Source organism: Oncorhynchus kisutch, unplaced genomic scaffold, assembly GCF_002021735.2.
Source record: "Oncorhynchus kisutch isolate 150728-3 unplaced genomic scaffold, Okis_V2 scaffold1662, whole genome shotgun sequence".
Lineage (NCBI taxonomy): Eukaryota > Metazoa > Chordata > Actinopteri > Salmoniformes > Salmonidae > Oncorhynchus > Oncorhynchus kisutch.
Window position 1 is genome coordinate 691 of NW_022263607.1, and position 12,186 is coordinate 12,876.

At 40.6% G+C, this 12,186-nt stretch overlaps 14 non-coding genes across 14 annotated transcripts; all 14 read right to left on the reverse strand.

The window, feature by feature from the left end:
• Nucleotides 1-248: 248 nt before the first annotated feature.
• On the reverse strand, nt 249-321 carry trnav-aac (transfer RNA valine (anticodon AAC)). Its single transcript has one exon. It is a non-coding gene; the product is annotated as a tRNA-Val (tRNA).
• A 759-nt stretch (nt 322-1,080) lies between these two features.
• trnav-cac (transfer RNA valine (anticodon CAC)) lies at nt 1,081-1,153 on the reverse strand. The gene has a single exon. It is a non-coding gene; the product is annotated as a tRNA-Val (tRNA).
• Nucleotides 1,154-1,742: 589 nt separating this feature from the next.
• On the reverse strand, nt 1,743-1,815 carry trnav-cac (transfer RNA valine (anticodon CAC)). The gene has a single exon. It is a non-coding gene; the product is annotated as a tRNA-Val (tRNA).
• Nucleotides 1,816-2,329: 514 nt separating this feature from the next.
• On the reverse strand, nt 2,330-2,402 carry trnav-aac (transfer RNA valine (anticodon AAC)). The gene has a single exon. It is a non-coding gene; the product is annotated as a tRNA-Val (tRNA).
• A 762-nt stretch (nt 2,403-3,164) lies between these two features.
• Nucleotides 3,165-3,237, reverse strand: trnav-aac (transfer RNA valine (anticodon AAC)). The gene has a single exon. It is a non-coding gene; the product is annotated as a tRNA-Val (tRNA).
• Nucleotides 3,238-3,999: 762 nt separating this feature from the next.
• Nucleotides 4,000-4,072, reverse strand: trnav-cac (transfer RNA valine (anticodon CAC)). Its single transcript has one exon. It is a non-coding gene; the product is annotated as a tRNA-Val (tRNA).
• A 588-nt stretch (nt 4,073-4,660) lies between these two features.
• On the reverse strand, nt 4,661-4,733 carry trnav-cac (transfer RNA valine (anticodon CAC)). Its single transcript has one exon. It is a non-coding gene; the product is annotated as a tRNA-Val (tRNA).
• Nucleotides 4,734-5,247: 514 nt separating this feature from the next.
• trnav-aac (transfer RNA valine (anticodon AAC)) lies at nt 5,248-5,320 on the reverse strand. The gene has a single exon. It is a non-coding gene; the product is annotated as a tRNA-Val (tRNA).
• A 762-nt stretch (nt 5,321-6,082) lies between these two features.
• trnav-aac (transfer RNA valine (anticodon AAC)) lies at nt 6,083-6,155 on the reverse strand. The gene has a single exon. It is a non-coding gene; the product is annotated as a tRNA-Val (tRNA).
• Nucleotides 6,156-6,917: 762 nt separating this feature from the next.
• Nucleotides 6,918-6,990, reverse strand: trnav-cac (transfer RNA valine (anticodon CAC)). The gene has a single exon. It is a non-coding gene; the product is annotated as a tRNA-Val (tRNA).
• A 588-nt stretch (nt 6,991-7,578) lies between these two features.
• trnav-cac (transfer RNA valine (anticodon CAC)) lies at nt 7,579-7,651 on the reverse strand. Its single transcript has one exon. It is a non-coding gene; the product is annotated as a tRNA-Val (tRNA).
• Nucleotides 7,652-8,164: 513 nt separating this feature from the next.
• Nucleotides 8,165-8,237, reverse strand: trnav-aac (transfer RNA valine (anticodon AAC)). Its single transcript has one exon. It is a non-coding gene; the product is annotated as a tRNA-Val (tRNA).
• A 762-nt stretch (nt 8,238-8,999) lies between these two features.
• Nucleotides 9,000-9,072, reverse strand: trnav-aac (transfer RNA valine (anticodon AAC)). Its single transcript has one exon. It is a non-coding gene; the product is annotated as a tRNA-Val (tRNA).
• A 762-nt stretch (nt 9,073-9,834) lies between these two features.
• On the reverse strand, nt 9,835-9,907 carry trnav-cac (transfer RNA valine (anticodon CAC)). Its single transcript has one exon. It is a non-coding gene; the product is annotated as a tRNA-Val (tRNA).
• Between the last annotated feature and the right edge of the window lie 2,279 nt (nt 9,908-12,186).

Here is a 12,186-nt window from a genome sequence, read left to right on the forward strand (position 1 = left end):
TAGGGCTGTGTTTCTTGTCAGCTTACCCTGGCATGGTAAACTATTTGAATCATTATGGACCTCAGACCACACGTAGCAGGAATGTATTCAGAGCGCCCAAGCTAGCCACACATGCAGAGTGCGTTACGCGAGTAAAAAAGGGTATGTCTGAATAGCAAATATTGAGAAATGCGAAGGAAAAGCATGAATTCAGAAAATTGGGACCGAGTCCTAAAGTGAATAGGCTTACTGTCCAATTTTTTTAAATATGTTTCCGCCCGGTCTCGAACCGGGGACCTTTCACGTGTTAAGCGAATGTGATAACCACTACACTACAGAAACCTAATGAGTGGAATTCAAAGGGTGTGACTGACTTTGGCTGGGTGGGACATTTATCGCTCTCAGAACCTAATGAAATCAGAAATTACTTAGTCCATTAATTAAGCAATAAGGCTTGAGAAGCCGGGAATTATTGTGTGCCGCCGGCTCTTGGAAGAGGCTTGGTGGTTCAAAACTTCTTCCATTTAAGAGTGATGGAAGCCACTGTGTTCTTGGGTACCTTCAATGCTGCAGAAATGACCAATCATTTGAATTTACCACAGGTGGACTCCAATCAAGTTAAAGAAATATCTAAGGATGATCAATGGAAACAGGATTGACCTGAGCTCAATTTCCAGCCCCATAGCAAAGGGTCTGAAAACGTATGTAAATAAGTTTTTTTAAATATTTTTTCATTAATAAAAACTATATGTTATCGCTTTGTCATTATGGGGTATTGTGTATAGTACCCATTAAAAACTAGCGGTCACATCAAGCAGCTGTAATGACAGAAAACAATCAACATTTTTGTTTGTTTACCTTGGATTATATTGCCATTTATTTGGATATATCCATTACAATGACCCTGATAAATGAATTTTCCTGGCTCAGAGAAGCTGTCAGTCTGGTCACATTCATACAGATCGCACGGAGGAGGTCCCCCAAAAAACGGCAACATTGATCCACAGGTCGGAGAGGTAGACAGCAAGGTTTAGACAAACCTCAACTGTTTCAAACCAAATGTTAGCCTCTGGGCATTGGGAAATATTGAATATTACAAAATGCTTCCGCCCGGTTTCGAACCGGGGACCTTTCGCGTGTGAGGCGAACGTGATAACCACTACACTACGGAAACCTAATGAGTGGAATTTAAAGGTTGTGGCTGACTTTACCTGGGTGGGACGTTTATCGCTCTCAGAACCTAATGAAATCAGAAATTACTTAGTCCATTAATTAAGCAATAAGGCTTGAGAAGCCGGGAATTATTGTGTGCCGCCGGCTCTTGGAAGAGGCTTGGTGGTTCAAAACTTCTTCCATTTAAGAGTGATGGAAGCCACTGTGTTCTTGGGTACCTTCAATGCTGCAGAAATGACCAATCATTTGAATTTACCACAGGTGGACTCCAATCAAGTTGAAAAAACATCTAAGGATGATCAATGGAAACAGGATGAACCTGAGCTCAATTTCCAGCCTCATAGCAAAGGGTCTGAAAACGTATGTATATACAGTTTTTTTTTAAATATTTTTTTCATTAATAAAAACTATATGTTATCGCTTTGTCATTATGGGGTATTGTGTATAGTACCCATTAACAACTAGCGGTCACATCAAGCAGCTGTAATGACAGAAAATAATCTAGGTAGACTGCAAGGTTTAGACAAAACTCAACTGTTTCAAACCAAATGCTAGCCTCTGGGCATTGGGAAATATTGAATATTGCAAAATGTTTCCGCACGGTTTCGAACCGGGGACCTTTCGCGTGTGAGGCGAATGTGATAACCACTACACTACGGAAACCTAATTTGTGGAAAACTAAGGGTGTGACTGACTTTCGCGTGTGAGGCGAACGTGATAACCGCTACACTACTGAAACTACAATACAAAAAGAGGAAGTCGTGGAAAATATTAGGAATGCCCACAAGTCTACCTCACATAATATCCCAAATTGAGTACCACAGAAAGAGCCATAATACCCATTAAAAACTAGCGGTCTAACAGGAAAATGGTTCCAATCGTTTTTCCACCATTCATATTCCCCACTGGGGATTTTAAAAACACTTGAAATAGGGGCTGTGTTTCTTGTCAGCTTACCCTGGCATGGTAAACTATTTGAATCATTATGGACCTCAGACCACACGTAGCAGGAATGTATTCAGAGCGCCCAAGCTAGCCACACATGCAGAGTGCGTTAAGCGACTAAAAAAGGTATGTCTGAATAGCAAATATTGAGAAATGCGAAGGAAAAGCATGAATTCAGAAAATTGGGACCGAGTCCTAAGTGAATAGGCTTACTGTCCAATTTTTTAAAATATGTTTCCGCCCGGTCTCGAACCGGGGACCTTTCACGTGTTAAGCGAATGTGATAACCACTACACTACAGAAACCTAATGAGTGGAATTCAAAGGGTGTGACTGACTTTGGCTGGGTGGGACATTTATCGCTCTCAGAACCTAATGAAATCAGAAATTACTTAGTCCATTAATTAAGCAATAAGGCTTGAGAAGCCGGGAATTATTGTGTGCCGCCGGCTCTTGGAAGAGGCTTGGTGGTTCAAAACTTCTTCCATTTAAGAGTGATGGAAGCCACTGTGTTCTTGGGTACCTTCAATGCTGCAGAAATGACCAATCATTTGAATTTACCACAGGTGGACTCCAATCAAGTTAAAGAAATATCTAAGGATGATCAATGGAAACAGGATGGACCTGAGCTCAATTTCCAGCCCCATAGCAAAGGGTCTGAAAACGTATGTAAATAAGTTTTTTTTAAATATTTTTTTCATTAATAAAAACTATATGTTATCGCTTTGTCATTATGGGGTATTGTGTATAGTACCCATTAAAAACTAGCGGTCACATCAAGCAGCTGTAATGACAGAAAACAATCAACATTTTTGTTTGTTTTACCTTGGATTATATTGCCATTTATTTGGATATATCCATTACAATGACCCTGATAAATGAATTTTCCTGGCTCAGAGAAGCTGTCAGTCTGGTCACATTCATACAGATCGCACGGAGGAGGTCCCCCAAAAAACGGCAACATTGATCCACAGGTCGGAGAGGTAGACAGCAAGGTTTAGACAAACCTCAACTGTTTCAAACCAAATGTTAGCCTCTGGGCATTGGGAAATATTGAATATTACAAAATGCTTCCGCCCGGTTTCGAACCGGGGACCTTTCACGTGTTAAGCGAATGTGATAACCACTACACTACAGAAACCTAATGAGTGGAATTCAAAGGGTGTGACTGACTTTGGCTGGGTGGGACATTTATCGCTCTCAGAACCTAATGAAATCAGAAATTACTTAGTCCATTAATTAAGCAATAAGGCTTGAGAAGCCGGGAATTATTGTGTGCCGCCGGCTCTTGGAAGAGGCTTGGTGGTTCAAAACTTCTTCCATTTAAGAGTGATGGAAGCCACTGTGTTCTTGGGTACCTTCAATGCTGCAGAAATGACCAATCATTTGAATTTACCACAGGTGGACTCCAATCAAGTTAAAGAAATATCTAAGGATGATCAATGGAAACAGGATGGACCTGAGCTCAATTTCCAGCCCCATAGCAAAGGGTCTGAAAACGTATGTAAATAAGTTTTTTTTAAATATTTTTTTCATTAATAAAAACTATATGTTATCGCTTTGTCATTATGGGGTATTGTGTATAGTACCCATTAAAAACTAGCGGTCACATCAAGCAGCTGTAATGACAGAAAACAATCAACATTTTTGTTTGTTTTACCTTGGATTATATTGCCATTTATTTGGATATATCCATTACAATGACCCTGATAAATGAATTTTCCTGGCTCAGAGAAGCTGTCAGTCTGGTCACATTCATACAGATCGCACGGAGGAGGTCCCCCAAAAAACGGCAACATTGATCCACAGGTCGGAGAGGTAGACAGCAAGGTTTAGACAAACCTCAACTGTTTCAAACCAAATGTTAGCCTCTGGGCATTGGGAAATATTGAATATTACAAAATGCTTCCGCCCGGTTTCGAACCGGGGACCTTTCGCGTGTGAGGCGAACGTGATAACCACTACACTACGGAAACCTAATGAGTGGAATTTAAAGGTTGTGGCTGACTTTACCTGGGTGGGACGTTTATCGCTCTCAGAACCTAATGAAATCAGAAATTACTTAGTCCATTAATTAAGCAATAAGGCTTGAGAAGCCGGGAATTATTGTGTGCCGCCGGCTCTTGGAAGAGGCTTGGTGGTTCAAAACTTCTTCCATTTAAGAGTGATGGAAGCCACTGTGTTCTTGGGTACCTTCAATGCTGCAGAAATGACCAATCATTTGAATTTACCACAGGTGGACTCCAATCAAGTTGAAAAAACATCTAAGGATGATCAATGGAAACAGGATGAACCTGAGCTCAATTTCCAGCCTCATAGCAAAGGGTCTGAAAACGTATGTATATACGTTTTTTTTTAAATATTTTTTTCATTAATAAAAACTATATGTTATCGCTTTGTCATTATGGGGTATTGTGTATAGTACCCATTAACAACTAGCGGTCACATCAAGCAGCTGTAATGACAGAAAATAATCTAGGTAGACTGCAAGGTTTAGACAAAACTCAACTGTTTCAAACCAAATGCTAGCCTCTGGGCATTGGGAAATATTGAATATTGCAAAATGTTTCCGCACGGTTTCGAACCGGGGACCTTTCGCGTGTGAGGCGAATGTGATAACCACTACACTACGGAAACCTAATTTGTGGAAAACTAAGGGTGTGACTGACTTTCGCGTGTGAGGCGAACGTGATAACCGCTACACTACTGAAACTACAATACAAAAAGAGGAAGTCGTGGAAAATATTAGGAATGCCCACAAGTCTACCTCACATAATATCCCAAATTGAGTACCACAGAAAGAGCCATAATACCCATTAAAAACTAGCGGTCTAACAGGAAAATGGTTCCAATCGTTTTTCCACCATTCATATTCCCCACTGGGGATTTTAAAAACACTTGAAATAGGGGCTGTGTTTCTTGTCAGCTTACCCTGGCATGGTAAACTATTTGAATCATTATGGACCTCAGACCACACGTAGCAGGAATGTATTCAGAGCGCCCAAGCTAGCCACACATGCAGAGTGCGTTAAGCGACTAAAAAAGGTATGTCTGAATAGCAAATATTGAGAAATGCGAAGGAAAAGCATGAATTCAGAAAATTGGGACCGAGTCCTAAGTGAATAGGCTTACTGTCCAATTTTTTAAAATATGTTTCCGCCCGGTCTCGAACCGGGGACCTTTCACGTGTTAAGCGAATGTGATAACCACTACACTACAGAAACCTAATGAGTGGAATTCAAAGGGTGTGACTGACTTTGGCTGGGTGGGACATTTATCGCTCTCAGAACCTAATGAAATCAGAAATTACTTAGTCCATTAATTAAGCAATAAGGCTTGAGAAGCCGGGAATTATTGTGTGCCGCCGGCTCTTGGAAGAGGCTTGGTGGTTCAAAACTTCTTCCATTTAAGAGTGATGGAAGCCACTGTGTTCTTGGGTACCTTCAATGCTGCAGAAATGACCAATCATTTGAATTTACCACAGGTGGACTCCAATCAAGTTAAAGAAATATCTAAGGATGATCAATGGAAACAGGATGGACCTGAGCTCAATTTCCAGCCCCATAGCAAAGGGTCTGAAAACGTATGTAAATAAGTTTTTTTTAAATATTTTTTTCATTAATAAAAACTATATGTTATCGCTTTGTCATTATGGGGTATTGTGTATAGTACCCATTAAAAACTAGCGGTCACATCAAGCAGCTGTAATGACAGAAAACAATCAACATTTTTGTTTGTTTTACCTTGGATTATATTGCCATTTATTTGGATATATCCATTACAATGACCCTGATAAATGAATTTTCCTGGCTCAGAGAAGCTGTCAGTCTGGTCACATTCATACAGATCGCACGGAGGAGGTCCCCCAAAAAACGGCAACATTGATCCACAGGTCGGAGAGGTAGACAGCAAGGTTTAGACAAACCTCAACTGTTTCAAACCAAATGTTAGCCTCTGGGCATTGGGAAATATTGAATATTACAAAATGCTTCCGCCCGGTTTCGAACCGGGGACCTTTCACGTGTTAAGCGAATGTGATAACCACTACACTACAGAAACCTAATGAGTGGAATTCAAAGGGTGTGACTGACTTTGGCTGGGTGGGACATTTATCGCTCTCAGAACCTAATGAAATCAGAAATTACTTAGTCCATTAATTAAGCAATAAGGCTTGAGAAGCCGGGAATTATTGTGTGCCGCCGGCTCTTGGAAGAGGCTTGGTGGTTCAAAACTTCTTCCATTTAAGAGTGATGGAAGCCACTGTGTTCTTGGGTACCTTCAATGCTGCAGAAATGACCAATCATTTGAATTTACCACAGGTGGACTCCAATCAAGTTAAAGAAATATCTAAGGATGATCAATGGAAACAGGATGGACCTGAGCTCAATTTCCAGCCCCATAGCAAAGGGTCTGAAAACGTATGTAAATAAGTTTTTTTTAAATATTTTTTTCATTAATAAAAACTATATGTTATCGCTTTGTCATTATGGGGTATTGTGTATAGTACCCATTAAAAACTAGCGGTCACATCAAGCAGCTGTAATGACAGAAAACAATCAACATTTTTGTTTGTTTTACCTTGGATTATATTGCCATTTATTTGGATATATCCATTACAATGACCCTGATAAATGAATTTTCCTGGCTCAGAGAAGCTGTCAGTCTGGTCACATTCATACAGATCGCACGGAGGAGGTCCCCCAAAAAACGGCAACATTGATCCACAGGTCGGAGAGGTAGACAGCAAGGTTTAGACAAACCTCAACTGTTTCAAACCAAATGTTAGCCTCTGGGCATTGGGAAATATTGAATATTACAAAATGCTTCCGCCCGGTTTCGAACCGGGGACCTTTCGCGTGTGAGGCGAACGTGATAACCACTACACTACGGAAACCTAATGAGTGGAATTTAAAGGTTGTGGCTGACTTTACCTGGGTGGGACGTTTATCGCTCTCAGAACCTAATGAAATCAGAAATTACTTAGTCCATTAATTAAGCAATAAGGCTTGAGAAGCCGGGAATTATTGTGTGCCGCCGGCTCTTGGAAGAGGCTTGGTGGTTCAAAACTTCTTCCATTTAAGAGTGATGGAAGCCACTGTGTTCTTGGGTACCTTCAATGCTGCAGAAATGACCAATCATTTGAATTTACCACAGGTGGACTCCAATCAAGTTGAAAAAACATCTAAGGATGATCAATGGAAACAGGATGAACCTGAGCTCAATTTCCAGCCTCATAGCAAAGGGTCTGAAAACGTATGTATATACGTTTTTTTTTAAATATTTTTTTCATTAATAAAAACTATATGTTATCGCTTTGTCATTATGGGGTATTGTGTATAGTACCCATTAACAACTAGCGGTCACATCAAGCAGCTGTAATGACAGAAAATAATCTAGGTAGACTGCAAGGTTTAGACAAAACTCAACTGTTTCAAACCAAATGCTAGCCTCTGGGCATTGGGAAATATTGAATATTGCAAAATGTTTCCGCACGGTTTCGAACCGGGGACCTTTCGCGTGTGAGGCGAATGTGATAACCACTACACTACGGAAACCTAATTTGTGGAAAACTAAGGGTGTGACTGACTTTCGCGTGTGAGGCGAACGTGATAACCGCTACACTACTGAAACTACAATACAAAAAGAGGAAGTCGTGGAAAATATTAGGAATGCCCACAAGTCTACCTCACATAATATCCCAAATTGAGTACCACAGAAAGAGCCATAATACCCATTAAAAACTAGCGGTCTAACAGGAAAATGGTTCCAATCGTTTTTCCACCATTCATATTCCCCACTGGGGATTTTAAAAACACTTGAAATAGGGGCTGTGTTTCTTGTCAGCTTACCCTGGCATGGTAAACTATTTGAATCATTATGGACCTCAGACCACACGTAGCAGGAATGTATTCAGAGCGCCCAAGCTAGCCACACATGCAGAGTGCGTTAAGCGACTAAAAAAGGTATGTCTGAATAGCAAATATTGAGAAATGCGAAGGAAAAGCATGAATTCAGAAAATTGGGACCGAGTCCTAAGTGAATAGGCTTACTGTCCAATTTTTTAAATATGTTTCCGCCCGGTCTCGAACCGGGGACCTTTCACGTGTTAAGCGAATGTGATAACCACTACACTACAGAAACCTAATGAGTGGAATTCAAAGGGTGTGACTGACTTTGGCTGGGTGGGACATTTATCGCTCTCAGAACCTAATGAAATCAGAAATTACTTAGTCCATTAATTAAGCAATAAGGCTTGAGAAGCCGGGAATTATTGTGTGCCGCCGGCTCTTGGAAGAGGCTTGGTGGTTCAAAACTTCTTCCATTTAAGAGTGATGGAAGCCACTGTGTTCTTGGGTACCTTCAATGCTGCAGAAATGACCAATCATTTGAATTTACCACAGGTGGACTCCAATCAAGTTAAAGAAATATCTAAGGATGATCAATGGAAACAGGATGGACCTGAGCTCAATTTCCAGCCCCATAGCAAAGGGTCTGAAAACGTATGTAAATAAGTTTTTTTTAAATATTTTTTTCATTAATAAAAACTATATGTTATCGCTTTGTCATTATGGGGTATTGTGTATAGTACCCATTAAAAACTAGCGGTCACATCAAGCAGCTGTAATGACAGAAAACAATCAACATTTTTGTTTGTTTTACCTTGGATTATATTGCCATTTATTTGGATATATCCATTACAATGACCCTGATAAATGAATTTTCCTGGCTCAGAGAAGCTGTCAGTCTGGTCACATTCATACAGATCGCACGGAGGAGGTCCCCCAAAAAACGGCAACATTGATCCACAGGTCGGAGAGGTAGACAGCAAGGTTTAGACAAACCTCAACTGTTTCAAACCAAATGTTAGCCTCTGGGCATTGGGAAATATTGAATATTACAAAATGCTTCCGCCCGGTTTCGAACCGGGGACCTTTCACGTGTTAAGCGAATGTGATAACCACTACACTACAGAAACCTAATGAGTGGAATTCAAAGGGTGTGACTGACTTTGGCTGGGTGGGACATTTATCGCTCTCAGAACCTAATGAAATCAGAAATTACTTAGTCCATTAATTAAGCAATAAGGCTTGAGAAGCCGGGAATTATTGTGTGCCGCCGGCTCTTGGAAGAGGCTTGGTGGTTCAAAACTTCTTCCATTTAAGAGTGATGGAAGCCACTGTGTTCTTGGGTACCTTCAATGCTGCAGAAATGACCAATCATTTGAATTTACCACAGGTGGACTCCAATCAAGTTAAAGAAATATCTAAGGATGATCAATGGAAACAGGATGGACCTGAGCTCAATTTCCAGCCCCATAGCAAAGGGTCTGAAAACGTATGTAAATAAGTTTTTTTTAAATATTTTTTTCATTAATAAAAACTATATGTTATCGCTTTGTCATTATGGGGTATTGTGTATAGTACCCATTAAAAACTAGCGGTCACATCAAGCAGCTGTAATGACAGAAAACAATCAACATTTTTGTTTGTTTTACCTTGGATTATATTGCCATTTATTTGGATATATCCATTACAATGACCCTGATAAATGAATTTTCCTGGCTCAGAGAAGCTGTCAGTCTGGTCACATTCATACAGATCGCACGGAGGAGGTCCCCCAAAAAACGGCAACATTGATCCACAGGTCGGAGAGGTAGACAGCAAGGTTTAGACAAACCTCAACTGTTTCAAACCAAATGTTAGCCTCTGGGCATTGGGAAATATTGAATATTACAAAATGCTTCCGCCCGGTTTCGAACCGGGGACCTTTCGCGTGTGAGGCGAACGTGATAACCACTACACTACGGAAACCTAATGAGTGGAATTTAAAGGTTGTGGCTGACTTTACCTGGGTGGGACGTTTATCGCTCTCAGAACCTAATGAAATCAGAAATTACTTAGTCCATTAATTAAGCAATAAGGCTTGAGAAGCCGGGAATTATTGTGTGCCGCCGGCTCTTGGAAGAGGCTTGGTGGTTCAAAACTTCTTCCATTTAAGAGTGATGGAAGCCACTGTGTTCTTGGGTACCTTCAATGCTGCAGAAATGACCAATCATTTGAATTTACCACAGGTGGACTCCAATCAAGTTGAAAAAACATCTAAGGATGATCAATGGAAACAGGATGAACCTGAGCTCAATTTCCAGCCTCATAGCAAAGGGTCTGAAAACGTATGTATATACGTTTTTTTTTAAATATTTTTTTCATTAATAAAAACTATATGTTATCGCTTTGTCATTATGGGGTATTGTGTATAGTACCCATTAACAACTAGCGGTCACATCAAGCAGCTGTAATGACAGAAAATAATCTAGGTAGACTGCAAGGTTTAGACAAAACTCAACTGTTTCAAACCAAATGCTAGCCTCTGGGCATTGGGAAATATTGAATATTGCAAAATGTTTCCGCACGGTCTCGAACTGGGGACCTTTCGCGTGTGAGGCGAAGTGATAACCACTACACTACGGAAACCTAATTTGTGGAAAACTAAGGGTGTGACTGACTTTCGCGTGTGAGGCGAACGTGATAACCACTACACTACTGAAACTACAATACAAAAAGAGGAAGTCGTGGAAAATATTAGGAATGCCCACAAGTCTACCTCACATAATATCCCAAATTGAGTACCACAGAAAGAGCCATAATACCCATTAAAAACTAGCGGTCTAACAGGAAAATGGTTCCAATCGTTTTTCCACCATTCATATTCCCCACTGGGGATTTTAAAAACACTTGAAATAGGGCTGTGTTTCTTGTCAGCTTACCCTGGCATGGTAAACTATTTGAATCATTATGTATCTCAGACCACACGTAGTAGGAATGTATTCAGAGCGCCCAAGCTAGCCACACATGCAGAGTGCGTTACGCGACTAAAAAGGTATGTCTGAATAGCAAATATTGAGAAAGTGCGAAGGAAAAGCATGAATTCAGAAAATTGGGACCGAGTCCTAAGTGAATAGGCTTACTGTCCAATTTTTTAAAATATGTTTCCGCCCGGTCTCGAACCGGGGACCTTTCGCGTGTTAAGCGGAACTGTTATAACCACTACACTACGGAAACCTAATGAGTGGAATTCAAAGGGTGTGGCTGACTTTGGCTGGGTGGGACAGTTTATCGCTCTCAGAACCTAATGAAATCAGAAATGACTTAGTCCATTAATTAAGCAATAAGGCTTGAGAAGCCGGGAATTATTGTGTGCCGCCGGCTCTTGGAAGAGGCTTGGTGGTTCAAAACTTCTTCCATTTAAGAGTGATGGAAGCCACTGTGTTCTTGGGTACCTTCAATGCTGCAGAAATGACCAATCATTTGAATTTACCACAGGTGGACTCCAATCAAGTTGAAGAAACATCTAAGGATGATCAATGGAAACAGGATGAACCTGAGCTCAATTTCCAGCCTCATAGCAAAGGGTCTGAAAACGTATGTAAATAAGTTTTTTTTAAATATTTTTTTCATTAATAAAAACTATATGTTATCGCTTTGTCATTATGGGGTATTGTGTATAGTACCCATTAACAACTAGCGGTCACAGCAAGCAGCTGTAATGACAGAAAATAATCTAGGTAGACTGCAAGGTTTAGACAAAACTCAACTGTTTCAAACCAAATGCTAGCCTCGGGGCATTGGGAAATATTGAATATTACAAAATGTTTCCGCACGGTTCGAACCGGGGACATTTCGCGTGTGAGGCGAATGTGATAACCACTACACTACGGAAACCTAATGTGTGGAAAACTAAGGGTGTGACTGACTTTCGCGTGTGAGGCGAACGTGATAACCACTACACTACTGAAACTACAATACAAAAAGAGGAAGTCGTGGAAAATATTAGGAATGCCCACAAGTCTACCTCACATAATATCCCAAATTGAGTACCACAGAAAGAGCCATAATACCCATTAAAAACTAGCGGTCAAACAGGAAAATGGTTCCAATCGTTTTTCCACCATTCATATTCCCCACGGGGGATTTTAAAAACACTTGAAATAAGGGCTGTGTTTCTTGTCAGCTTACCCTGGCATGGTAAACTATTTGAATCATTATGGACCTCAGACCACACGTAGCAGGAATGTATTCAGAGCACCCAAGCT